Consider the following 13,498-nt stretch of genomic DNA (forward strand, 5'->3'; position numbering starts at 1 on the left):
CTTTCAAATCAAGTGAGCTTTCTCTACCTTGTGGGGTGCCTCAAGGCTCATCCCTGAGTCCGACACTTTTTAATATCTATGTGTCGGACCTAGCTAAAGTCATCAAGCAATACGGGATGGGCCTTACCTCCTACGCAGATGACACCCAGTTGGTCATCGCCATTAACAATGATGGAGAAAATGTGGCGAAATGTTTTCAGGAGGGTATGCTGGCGATTGGGGACTGGATGTCCGCTAGCTCCCTTAAATTGAACTCTCAAAAGACTGAGGTCGTAATTTTTTGAAAACTTTCTCCCTGCTGGTCTCCTGTTTGGTGGCCTTCAACTTTTGGAACCCCGCCAAGTCCGGTCTCAAAGGTCAGGAATTTGGGAGTGGTGTTTGACGAAAAGCTTAACTTTTGAGCTCACGTCAATCAAGTTGCAGCCACAGCTTTTCATAAGTTGAAACTTATCAAAAAAATCACTCCGTTTCTACCTAATGCTGCAGGTAAAACTCTGATGAGTGCACTGGTATTATCGTCACTCGATTATTGCAATTGACTATTTACTAGTGCACAAACCAGGGTCATTAATAAAATGCAATCAGTACAGAATGCAGCAGCTAGATTGTTGTTTTTTTTAATTTATTTTTTTATTGTCCTCATTTGCCATCCCTTGCTCCTATGAGGAGAAATATATGCACCGACCACCATGTGTGTCCTTTAGGAAACAGACTGGGACCTTCTCATGACCAAGTTTAGGACAAATGTACCAGATTGGCGGAAGATGTTTTACAAGGAATTTTTGATTGCTCCATCTTAGGCGCCTGTTTGCCTGCTGGACTGGGGTGGTTGTCAGATTATCGCGCCCTACCACCACCATGTCCATGGAGTATATGGGCATAATCATCGGACCCGGGGTAAGAAAAAAAAAAAATGATCGATGTTATCGCCATTGCACCAACAGATTCCAAAATGTAAGATTACGTTTACTGCATGTTCTGGCCATGTCCACTTTTGATGTATCGTATAGTGACATTAACCAGCCAGCATGGGACCGAGCCTTGGAGTCAACCCAGTATTTACAAATCTGTCTTCTTGCAAGCAAGATTGCGTAGAATAGGAAGCTCTTTGCTGGCCCAGATACCGAGTCGCCCAGCCCAAAAATGATTAGAGGCAGAGTGATGGCTATTGATGTTTTAAGGATTGAATCCAAGGTAACCTTAATTTTATCCCAAAATCCGATAGATGTGGACACTCCAAGAACATGTGTATATCAGATGCTGCGGGTAGAAGGCATTTGTTACAGCACTTTCCTGGAAGGAATTTGGAGAGCCTTAGTGGTGTGAAATAGGCTCGATGTATAGTGAACAGGTGGTTTCGCCTCAGCCACGCTGGTTTTACCGTTTTATAGAGGAGGGAGAATGATCTGGTCCAAAGATCATCCTGTACACTCATGTCTTGGCCCCATAACTCATCGAAAAGAGAAAAATCCCCGTCCACCTCCTCTAGTAGTGTCCAGTACCATAGTGCTACCTCCTTTCTACCCCCTTGCTTCTCTACCAGTTCTTTTTCTAGGAGGCAGTTTTTCCCAATTGGGACATTTTTTCTAGAAAGTTCCCGGGCCCAGCTGACGAGTTGCAAGTATTTGAATCTAGTTAAACCGGGACCAGCCTTATCATATAAGTTATCCCACTCCACCAACTTTCCTCCTGCAAGAAGTTCGCCCCATCTGTAAATCTCAGCTTCCTTGATAGGGACTGCTAGACTGTCATTCAAGCATGGTGGGAGCCCCGGGGAGTCCCATATCGGGGCGAAATTTGAAAAATAAGCCAGTCCTAGGATTTTTTTTATTTGCACCCAGTCCTTTACCAGGGATAGTAGAGTCTTTAATCTTACTTTTTTTTTAAATCTCTGGTCACCAAATTTAAACATGAACCCATCTAGTGGCAGATTGGCCCCAACCAGCATGGCTTTGAACATTCTCCCATTTGAAGAGTCTGATGGAACTTTTAACAACATCCTTGAGTGGGTCAGTTGAAAGGCCCAAGCGTAGTATTGGAGATCTGGCAATGCTAACCCTCCCTTTTCCCTACTCCTCCTAAGTTTCTTCCATGCAAGTCTAGTTGTTTTGTACTTCCAAATGAAGGAATTGATTTCTTGCTGGCATTTTTTAAGCTGCTTTTTATCGAAGGTTAAGGGAATGGAGTTAAAAATAAACGTATATTTCGGGAGGATGGACATTTTTATCAGACTTGTCCTCCCAAGAAGCGTTAAGGGGAGAAAGGACCAAGATTTTAGTAGTGCCCTGCATTCTCGAGAGACCCGGTCTAAATTAGTCTGGGCTAATTTACTGATATCCTGGGTGATCTTTATGCCCAAGTATCGCATGTAAGAGGACACTGAGAGATTTACATTGTCTAAGTTCCATGTCATGATCTCTGTCTTTCCCTCATTCATTTCGTATCCGGAAATCCGCCCAAATTCCTTTGCCCTTTTTACAACAATGGGGAATGCTTCTACAGGGTTGGTTGTGTAAACAAGGATGTCGTCGGCATAAAGTCCTACCCGCTTCCCCCACCCCCCAAATTCAAATGGTAGAATATTAGGCTCTTCTCTAAGAACCTGCACGAAGGGTTCTATGTAAATATTAAAGAGGAGCGGGGAGAGCGGGCAGCCCTGCCTAGTGCCTCTCTTAATCTCAAAAGGTTCGGTACAAACGCCGTTGATCATGAGCCTGGCTTTTGGATCCCTATACAGGAGGCTAATTGCTCGAGAAAACCTTTCCCCAAACCTGAACTTTCTCATGGCAGCTATCAGGTAAGACCAGTTGACACGGTCGAAAGCTTTGGTGGCATCTAAGGTCAGGACACCCAGAGGGAGAGAGAAGGTTGAGGCGATGTCAATTGTGCCGATTAGATCATAAGTAAGATCTGCCAGCTGACGCCCTTGTATGAATCCCTTCTGGTCGTCGTGTATTATCGACCCGATCTCGCCCCCCAGCCGCTTTGAAAGAATTGCAGCAAAGATTTTATAGTCGTCATTGAGGAGCGAGATTGGTCGATATGACCCACAATCAGACGGATCCTTTCCTGGTTTAGGTATTAGGACTATGGTCGCCTCCTTCCACGACTCGGGAGGGACTGCGCCTTTCATAAAGATATCATTAAAGAGGCTCCTTAAGGTTGGAATGATAGCGGGGCCAAGAACGCGGTATAGCTCCCCTGGTAGACCGTCTGGTCCCGCCGCCTTCCCTCGTTTTAGTCGATTGATGGCATTACAGACTTCTAGTTCTGAGATTTCTTGGTCCAGGCTATCCCTTTGTTCTGGTGAAAAAGAGGGTAATTCAGTCTTGTCTAACCAATTCTCCTGGGCCAATATATCCTCAGTAATCTCCTCTTTGTAGATATCCCTGAAGAATTTATGGAAGGCACTTCCGATTCCTGAGATTGAAGTTCTAACAGTCGCTTCCCCCCCCCACCTTTATTTCCCTGATGTATTTTTTGGCTTGGTCAGATTTAATTTTCCAGGCCAACACCTTGCCTGCAGCCTCTCCGTATTCGAAGTGTTGAAGCTTGCTAGCTTCCCACCTCTTAGTCACTCTGCTTTGAAGTAAGTTTTCTAGGTCTATTTTTAACTCCTCTCACCTCTTTTGATTTACCTTGGATGGAGCGTTGGAACCACTTTTGTGATCTATAGTTGCTAACTCTTGTTCGATGTTTGCAATTGCTTCTCTATATTTTTTTGCTCTATAGGAGGCTCGGTTAGTTATACATCCCCTTAGATAGGCTTTTAATGTGTCCCATACTATTGCAATCTTCACAGAGTTTAAATTTAGTTCCAAGAACGAGGTGGTCTGCATGATGAGAAAGCTAGATTCTTCCTCTTCTAGAAGAATTGACCGGTCAAACGACCAAGAAGGATGTCTTGACTGCTGGGAAAGGGCTAGAGTAAAACAGATAGCAGAATGGTCTGAAAGGTGCGATGGCAAGTAAAGCAGGTCCTTGACAGAATCTTTGAGACTGTAGCTAAAAAGGGCATAATCTATTCTGGATTTGTGATTGTATTTGAGGTTCCGGAAAGAAACCCCCAAGATGTTACCAGCTCTCTCCCTCCATACATCCGCAAGTCCTAAAGTTGTCATAATTGCTAACAGAGTCTGCCTAGAGTTTGAATGAGTCACTGCTCTAGAGTTAGGGGACTTGTCCAAGGATGGATTTAGAACCAGGTTGAAATCTCCTACCCATATCACCGGATCCTGATAGGTGATCAAGTGGCTCTGGATTTTATTCAGGTGTAAGGGATCATCTATATTTGGACCATAGTACCCTACCAGGGTAAAAGGTCTACCACCTAACAGTATTTTGGCTATAAGCCATCTCCCACTGAGATCTTCCTGAGTGTCTATAATCTGAGCTTTTGTTTTTTTTAAATTATGAGGATCCCACGTGTATTGGTCTTGTGGTCTGTGCATAGAAACGTGTCTACCCACTTAAGCTTTCTGAGCGTTTCATTCACCTCAGGTTTAAGTAAATGGGTCTCCTGGATGATGATGACCTGTGCGGGGGCGTCTCTCAGATATTGTATAATTCTATGCCTCCTCCCCCTCACACGCAGGCCATTAACATTCCAGGTTAGAAATTGTAACCCAGTCATGACTTCTTCCTATACCTTCTCACTAGGTCACCTATAGTGCCTAAAAAACTCTTCGTTTCAAAAAGCTGTGCGATACTTTTGTAAAAACAGGGTTTCAAGTCAAATGGAACAGGAACGAACATATGAGGACTATTTTTTATTTTACCCCCTCCCCCCCCCTCCCTTGGAGAACCCCCCCTTGCTTTCCCTGGCTGGATGAATAGCCAGATTTGCGTCGTCTGACAGACCCTCAAACCCTGCCCTGTTTGTCAGCGTGCAAAAGTGATTGTGTAGATTACCGATAGTATAAGCTCATTAAAAGCTGGAAAGGCCATGCTGACATATAAGTGTACGCAAAAGGTCCGGCAGTAGACGCCTGGGCTTAGTAGCCCTTCTCTTACAATATGATTTCAATACCCAAACTTTTTATTGGATTAGTTTTTCCTTGTTTTTTATTTATTTATTTATTTTTTATGTCTTATTAAGATGATTATTATTTTCCTTATGTTTCCCTAATTTTTTTTCCCCTTTTTTCCCTTTTTTTTCTGTCTATACATATGTATGTGTATGTGTTATTTTTAATACACTTACAGAGGGTACAACTACTATTTGATCCGATCCAAGAGAATCCCCACTAGTTAGGTTTAATGTATACAAGGTGATTGTAGCATCTATCTATACCATGAGGGTTTTTACCTTGTAAATGTCGCAGAAAAAACAAAAAGATAGCGCAGAAGTAGTGCTGGGAGCCCCTAGAAATTATCTGGAAATTATCTGGAATCTAGGATCTAGGGTCTGACCGTCCATAGTCCCTGATAGAGGCTAATAATTCATCTGCCTCGAGGGGGGAACGGACATTATGCATTTTGTTGTTAAACATCACCCTCAAAAATGCGGGGAACCTCATCTGCACCGTTGCACCCAGGGCCCTAAACCCCTCCATTCTCTGACCTAGTTCCCACTGTCTGTCTAATGTTGTTTTGGACAGGTCTGATCGAACTTCGAAGGAGAAGTCTTGTGCCTTTAGTGATTTCGCTTTTAGTGCAAGATTCAGAATTTTTTCTTTGAGACTGTAGGTTAAAAAGTTCACTAGAATTTTTCTAGGTTTCTCTCTCCCAGGTTAAGGTGAAAGGGGTCTCTAAGGATCCTTTGTATGTCTTTTTCCAGATCTTCTGTAGTTTCTTCCAGGTTCAAGGCGATCTTCAGAGTGGACACAACGTAGGCTTTTATGTCGCTTCCCTCTTTCCCTTCCGGTACCTTCAGGAGTCTTAGATTATTTCTCCTAGAATAATTCTCCAGGGACTCGACTCTCTCCCCCATTGCGTCAACGTTCCTCCTAAGACACTGGATCTTGTTCTCTGCTGACTCAAGGTTAGCTTTTAACTCCCCCACTGTACTTTCCAGGCCTTCTGTTCTCTCAAAAAGACCGTCCACTTTTTTTTCAAGGGTCTCACACGCTGCCCTGATGTCATTCTGGTTGTTCTTGGATTCTGTAAACCCACATTTAATCTCCTCTCTTATTGCTGATAGAAGTAACTCTAAGCGATCGTCCCCAATAGACTCTCCCAGGAAACGAGCACTCGGTGTTATAGCTGTATCACTGACCGGATCTGGGCTTCCGCTACCCCCTGCTTCAGTTAATTGGGCCACCTGGGCTGCGGCTCCCACCCTGGCATCTTCACCTCCTTTAGAGGTTTTTACACTTTCCGAGCTGTTTCCTCCTGACCCGCTAGCCATCCCAACACTTTGATGGATATCCAGCACTTGGGGAAGAACCTTAAAAAAGGAACGGAGCGAGGGTGTAACCCGTACTGGGCTTTTAAACCCCCTTTTAGTTCTTCTGCTGCCCCTAACCTGGGTGTTAGATCTTGTACTGCTACTGTTGATAGATAGGGTTTGAAAAGACAGCGGTGTGCGCGGGGATTTTGACCCCCCTATTCTGGTTGCAGTTTCCTGAGAAAACTCTGCAGGTTCCTCCTCAATGCTTTCATTCGCTTCTCCCTCTGCCTCCGCCCCGTAGATAGTCACTGGGTATATGTCTGGTGGATTGCCAGTGGGCACTATTTTTCCTTCAGCAGCTTTTTTTATGTAGGAGGTAGTAGAAATACCTTTACCCCCTCTCCCTCCTCTACCCCTTCTTCTGCCTTTGGCTCTCTTGCCAGGGGTTGCATTAAATTGGGCAGCGTGTTTAATGACCCTTCCCCCCTTCCCTCCTTGTGCCCCCTCCTTACTGACAGTAACTGCTGCTGTAGCTGTGGCTCCGTGAGACGCTATGGAGCTATCGTCTCTGCTTCCTTCAAGCTCCAATGGTGGCTGCTCTGTAAAGAACGGATGAATTGCTGCCTTCCTGGTCGTTTGCTCCTCTGCTCTGCCAAGACAGCCTCTAAGGAGACCGCGGGCTGCCGCAGTGCGGCCGCGCCGAAGCTCCACGGCTGCTTCAGACCACCGCGGGAGGAGGGGGGTGGCAAGGCTGAGGCTGGGATCACGCACATCCGACCAGCCGGCAGCGCTCCGCACACCGTAGCCTCCCTAAGTAAAATGGTGCCGATCAGGTCGTGCGGAAGAAGCCAGTGCCGAGAATCGAGCACCGAATCGAGCACCGCCGTGTCACCCAGCCGACCTACGACCTCCAAGCCGCACAGGAACCTTAGCGTTCTTCACGTCTATTGCCGGTAAAGAAATGAGCGGCGCCCGGTCACTCGCATAACCGCCGCTTCACGGGCAAGGGAGAGGTCTGTCTCCAACGCGCGGACCGCCCTAACCAGCGGCCGCCATGTTCTCCCAGTCAACTATGATCGCAGCAGCTAGATTGTTAACCAGAACTCCTAAATTCAAACCTATTGCCCACACTATCCGCAATCTTCACTGGTTGACAATCAAAAACCGAGTAAAATTTAAAGCACTGTGCTTGGTTTTTAAGACTCTTCAGAATTCAGGCCCGCAGTTTCTTAGAAATGAGATAAGCCCATACCGTCCTCTAAGACAATTGAGATCAGCTACTTTGTTTCATCTAAATGTCCCCCGCACCAGAACAGTCTCTTGGGGAGACAGACGGTTTACAGTTGCAGCAGCCAGACTCTGGAACTCCCTTCCTCTGTCAATTCGGATGAGCTACACTCTGCTATCATTCAGGAAGAACTTAAAGACTTGGCTATTTAACCAATAACTTGGCCGGTTTCCAATGTAGGAGAGTCATGAATTGAATCTTTAGCGTAAAGACGCCCTCGGGCATACGTTCGCGCTCTATAAATCTCATAATTTTTTTTTTTTTAAATGGCAGTTTCATGAGATGATTGGAGGACCTTGTGCAGATGTGGATGAGATTACCATTATCCCTGAAGGGAAGGGTTGCAATTGAATAAATGGCAGTGCTCCCTAAATTCCTGTATTTATTCATTAACTGTGTGCTCCCTCTCATGGCCAACCACCACCAACGCCTCCAATCCAACCTATTAACGTTGGCGTGGGCAGGTAGACAACCCCAGGTGGCATGATATGTCTTGACTCTTCACTTAGAGCAGGGTGGTTTATGTGCCGCAGAGATCCCTATTTTTACCATGCACAGGTGCAGTATGCTCACTATTGGCTGCACCCCACCCTGTTCCGGCCCCATACAGCTCCCAAACATGATCGATTTGCTCTTTGCCCTGTGAGTGCTGCATTAAATCCATCCCTGATGCGATCTCAAACTGAGATTGATACTGTACTCTGCACTATATGGGCATGTGATAGACTGAAAAACGGGCATAGCTGGAGCACATGTATGCCCTGACTATGCTGTTAATAAGCCACCCACTGATCCCTGCACTGGCTGTGCTGGGACCTGTGGACACCTGCGACATCTCCAAGCCCTTCGCCTTTGGAGATTTATACCCGTAAGGCTGCTTCCTATCACCACAATGAATTCTCGATGACCTGACCTACACGCCTCTTGATGTGCTTAGGTATCATTAGGTTCATGCAGCCTGTGGTGCTATGCATAGCAGTTTTCCTTCAGCACCACCAACATTCCATGCTTTAGAGATGCTGCTCACCAGCCCCCTCCTCACAAACTCATTATTCGACTTTCTACTATGATACAGGAGAGAGCACTATCTGCGTGGTCTGCAGACCTGGAATCTTCAATTAGTGAGGAGCAGTGGCTATACTGCTGCATCCAGTCTAAAGCCCTCTTGCCAAATTATAGGCTCAGATTAATTCATTTTAAATATTTACATAGTGTGTACTGTACACCAGTCCATCTGTGTAAGATTGGCTTGGTGGAAGATTTGTGCTGCCTGCGATGCGATGTGCCTACTGACACCTTCCTGAATTTGGCATTTGGCTTGGGAGTGCTCTGTGGTTGCAAACTTTTGGTCCAGGGTGTTTGACATTGCAGTGATTGCAGATTATACGCCCCAGCGGACCCCAACGGTTGCTCTACTAGGTTATATGAAGGATATTCCATCGGATACCCATAACCTAACCGCATTCTTGCTTCTACCTGCCAAACGTAAGGTTGCTGTTCACTGGGGCAGGCTTAATCACTGGCTGCAGTTGTCATGAACAAGTTGAGACCTATTTGGAGCGGAAGCTTGTGAACTTGAGGCCGAAGTTGCACCTTCCACCTCACCCCATTCTTGGGTAAGCAAAACTATTGTGGTATGACAGATGTCAACCACATAGGCATGTGCAAAGTGCCAATTTTTTAAATATCGGTTGACGCTATGGGGCTTTTTTAAAACAATACTTTTTTTTAAAATTTGCTATTTTTAAATTTTCACCGAGATAACTTTGTGGCAGAGGGTGTCTTTTCTTTCTCTAAATATTCAAACACGTGTGTTGTCACTTTATGGTTAAAAATCTTTAGATCTATTCTTTTTTCATAGAGATTAGGACACTATTAGGTGTAAATTGCTTCACTGACATTTACTTTTGGTTCACGATGTACAATACTCACTTTTCTCTCCTCTCCCCTCTCACCTTTCTGTGGTCAAATATAACGAAGGGGCATTTGGGGTTTGTATGCCTAATTAGATGAATAAAAATTGTATAATGTGTTGCAGCATACAAACAGTTTGTATATATGTTTTTGCAGCCTTGAGAAAGCCTGGGGGGGCAAAAAGTACGTCGGCTGCTGCTGATTTCTTTGTGTTATGAAATAGAGTAAGTCAAGCAAAGGGACCTGATTCAACAATTGCGGTGCAATACTTCTAAAGAACACTCAATGTTGACTGGTTGAACCACAGATCATTGACTGTGGATGAGAGTTACGTTCATTTGGTGTGCTTCAGTGTTTAGGTTGCAGATTGAGGCCTAATGATGTTTGGACCCCACTGATAATCTACCTGGTGGCACGGCGAGATGGGGCCTCACTCCAGGGACCAGCCAACTTCCGTACCTCACAAATGGCCCAGGGGTCCGCCACAATAACTGAAGTGACGCCACCGAATCCTGGCCTCGGCACATTTTGTAGCTGCCTCACATCACAATTTTGTCTGGTGGGAATATTGCAGTGCTTTAAATGGGGTGACAATAGTGCAGGTACTCATTTAAATATGGCGAGTGGGCGGGGCTAGGGGCGGGGTTTAGGGCAAGACATGCCGATACTTATTGACTTCGATACTACTTGCAGCACATACCAACACACGAGAAATGTCTTTCAATAAACAACACAGGTTTGTTTACTTATTACACACAACGAAAGCCAAACACAGCGATATTTTAAAGTTTCCTTGTTTTGTAATGTATGCAGCATCAATACTGTCAATTGCTGTTGCTTGGCATAATTTCATATATTCTCGAGTGACACAAAAAAACAAGCAGACATGCACATACAAAGCATTCCACACATTTAATTTAATAGTATTCCACACATTTAATGTAATATAACTTCTAACATAACGTCTCTATTCTCCCCGCTCTTCCCCCCCTTTCTCTCGTTTTTGTCGCACACAAAAACAATCATAGGCAAGCACACAGGCAAGCAGACAAACATAAACAGACAGTTAACAAAAGAATCAGGTGGGATTAAAGCCATTCGAACCTGGTTACCTCCCGCGGCTTTCTTAATTGCGCTGTCACCACCGGGCTGCCTCGATGTCTGTGTTTGCAGCACAGCATGATGGTGAACACCCGATGGTATGCAAATGAGCCCACGCTGAATTGTTCAGCTGGGCTCCGCTCAGGTCTACACAATGAAAGGCCACCAGCACCAGCGTTTCATGAGTACCGGTACTCTCCTCTGCAATAGAGAAGTGCCGGTACTCAGAGGGATAAATGTAAGAAGTGCCGGTACTCAGTACCGGTGAGTACCAGCCCATTTAATTAAAGCACTGTTATTCATTCAATTGAATGACTGCATGTTGTAGAGCTATGCACTGTGACATTAGGTCGTAACTGCATGCTATGAACCGATATATGCATTGGACTTCTGCTTAATGTGTGACCTTGCACTTACCCTCATTGTATTGCATATTGACCCCTGTCGTGTTCCATTATAAAATCAATAAATACATTTGTTTTAAAATAATATTTTCCTGAAAACTAAACAATTTGAAAACAATTAGCCTATTCAAACTTCTGCAGTTCTGAACTGAGGCCTACAGTAAATATAACTTAATTTAACATGTATACACTTTAGCTAGGGTTATGTATTATGAATACCTACCTTTTGTCAACTTTACAAAGAATCACACTTTTTATATGAGTAGTTTTAATATGCATTAGTTCATGTGTTAAGCAAAACAGAAAATAGTGACAGGGCATCATCAGTTCCCCTCTAAAACATACATAAGTCTCTCACGACTGATTTCAAATATCTGTTGTTGACTTTTGCTGCTGACATCTAGACACCGCTAAATCTTTAAGATCATCATATATGTGATACCGCAGGTCCTCAAGTTCCACCCTATTGCCTTTTCCTTTCTCCCATTTCTTTTTTTTCTGATCCTCCCCCCTTGCTCCTTAAAACACTCCTTTCGATCACCCTCAAATCCATCCCAGGCACAATAATGAACAGATGACTATGACAGCAGTGATTAGTATGGAGTGAAGACAGTTTCCAGTATCTCATTTCCGATGCCACAAAGCCAGCTACATTTCGAAGAAAAACCTTTCCTAATTGCCTACCAGGTACCTGTTGCCTCTAATTCCTTCAACTTTTTTGAAACTTCAGTAATGTTATTTACAAACTGATTAATCTCTTTGCTCTTAGCAGGCACGCTCGTGCAGCACTGTTGGATGAAAACATGCAGCAGGCCAGCCCCTTTTGCAAGTAAGATATCTAAAGCTAGCCTGTTCTGGAGGACCATAGCTCTAATGGCATCAAGTTATGAGGTAAAAGCAGACAAGACTCCACCAGTATTGGACACCAGATGGTCAACTAAGAGAGATAGCTTTCTAATCTTCAGGTCATTCAAAACTACTCCGACGGAACGGATCAAAGCCCAGAGATGCAACCTACTAATTGTGAAGCACAATGCTTGTGTCTTTCATGAAACATCACTTCCTTAACTTCTACCTAATTTACATGATACACCTTTGGAACAATAGAGCTAAAAAACAGCTCTGAATCCAATTTGGAGGAAACTTAAAATGAGAATTCTTACCACACAGATAACAATCTCCAGGAATGACAGGATGGTTTCCGCCAAATACCTGTTCTTTCAACACCTCAAACCTCTGTGGTCATTCACTCCAACGCATCATCTGATGATATTTAATATTTTCATTCCTTCTCATAAGACAAAGTTTTGCTTCCTTTTGCCAATCCCAACTCCACTTTAGGTGTACCCTAGAATCATTTTTAATTCATATTCTATGTTCTCCCACTCACCCCAGGTGCTCTTTTAGCTTCATACTCAAGTCCTTGCATCTGTCCTCCAGGTCTTCAATAAACCCTTCCTCAGCTTTAGACATCTTGCATGTCAACCTTTTCTACTGAGCACTAGAAATGTAATTCTTTGTCAGAGATCTAAAGGAATGTACACAGTATCCATTTATTTAGTGTTATAATGAGGATTCAAATGTTTGTATATTGGCACATGTTCAAGGACCAGGTCAAAGTTTGAGAAAGAATATTCAAAGTGACTCTGATGTATAAAGATAAAGATAAGAAAACTGTGCAGAGAGAGTATGTGAGAGGCAAGTAATGGTAGGTTACTCCCTCCACAGTAGAAGTAGGCAGGTAAGCATACATGTAACAGTCACACACATGCATGAATATAGAATATTCATGCAACAGGTTAAATAATACATAATTCCCTTGGAAACTATAGCCATGGAAACCATCATATGAAAGCTATACTGTTCATCTAGGTGCTTAACTATGGAGGAAGCATGTTCAACAGGAGAATTCAAGCCCACTAATTGGCAAACCATGAGAAAAACTATGACAACTTCTACTGCAATTAGTATCACTCCACATGTTTGTGATGCATTAGCCACCATGGCTTCTTCAGAGTCAGATTTTAAGAACGGTCTGAGAAGCGGACCTGGTATATGATGTCCAGTATTGTAAGTGGGCACCTTGCACCAGTCCAGACAACCCTTATGGTGATTTAAGAGGTCTCAGATAACCTTAGAAAGCTATCCAAGTAGTAGCTGTTCAGAGCAGCCTTCAAGCCTGGTCTTGAAGGACTGTAAAGCAGCTTGTTTTACGAAAATGCAATCATATAGTATAGATAAAATGAAAAGAGAACCATACATAGTATTTATAAAAATATGTATTTATTGTATAACACTATCTAGTATGTCACAGTATGTCCCACTTGGAGATACACACAAAGCACACAATATTTTAGCAAAGAAATCACAGTAAATACCACTAATACGCAGAGGGCCCCAGCGGGGGAGCAAACCATATGCTAAGAAAGTGGTATAAGAACCACAACTCGAGTCAGGATG

This window comes from Lissotriton helveticus, chromosome 5_1 (genome assembly GCF_964261635.1).
Source record: "Lissotriton helveticus chromosome 5_1, aLisHel1.1, whole genome shotgun sequence".
In the NCBI taxonomy this organism is placed as follows: Eukaryota; Metazoa; Chordata; class Amphibia; order Caudata; family Salamandridae; genus Lissotriton; species Lissotriton helveticus.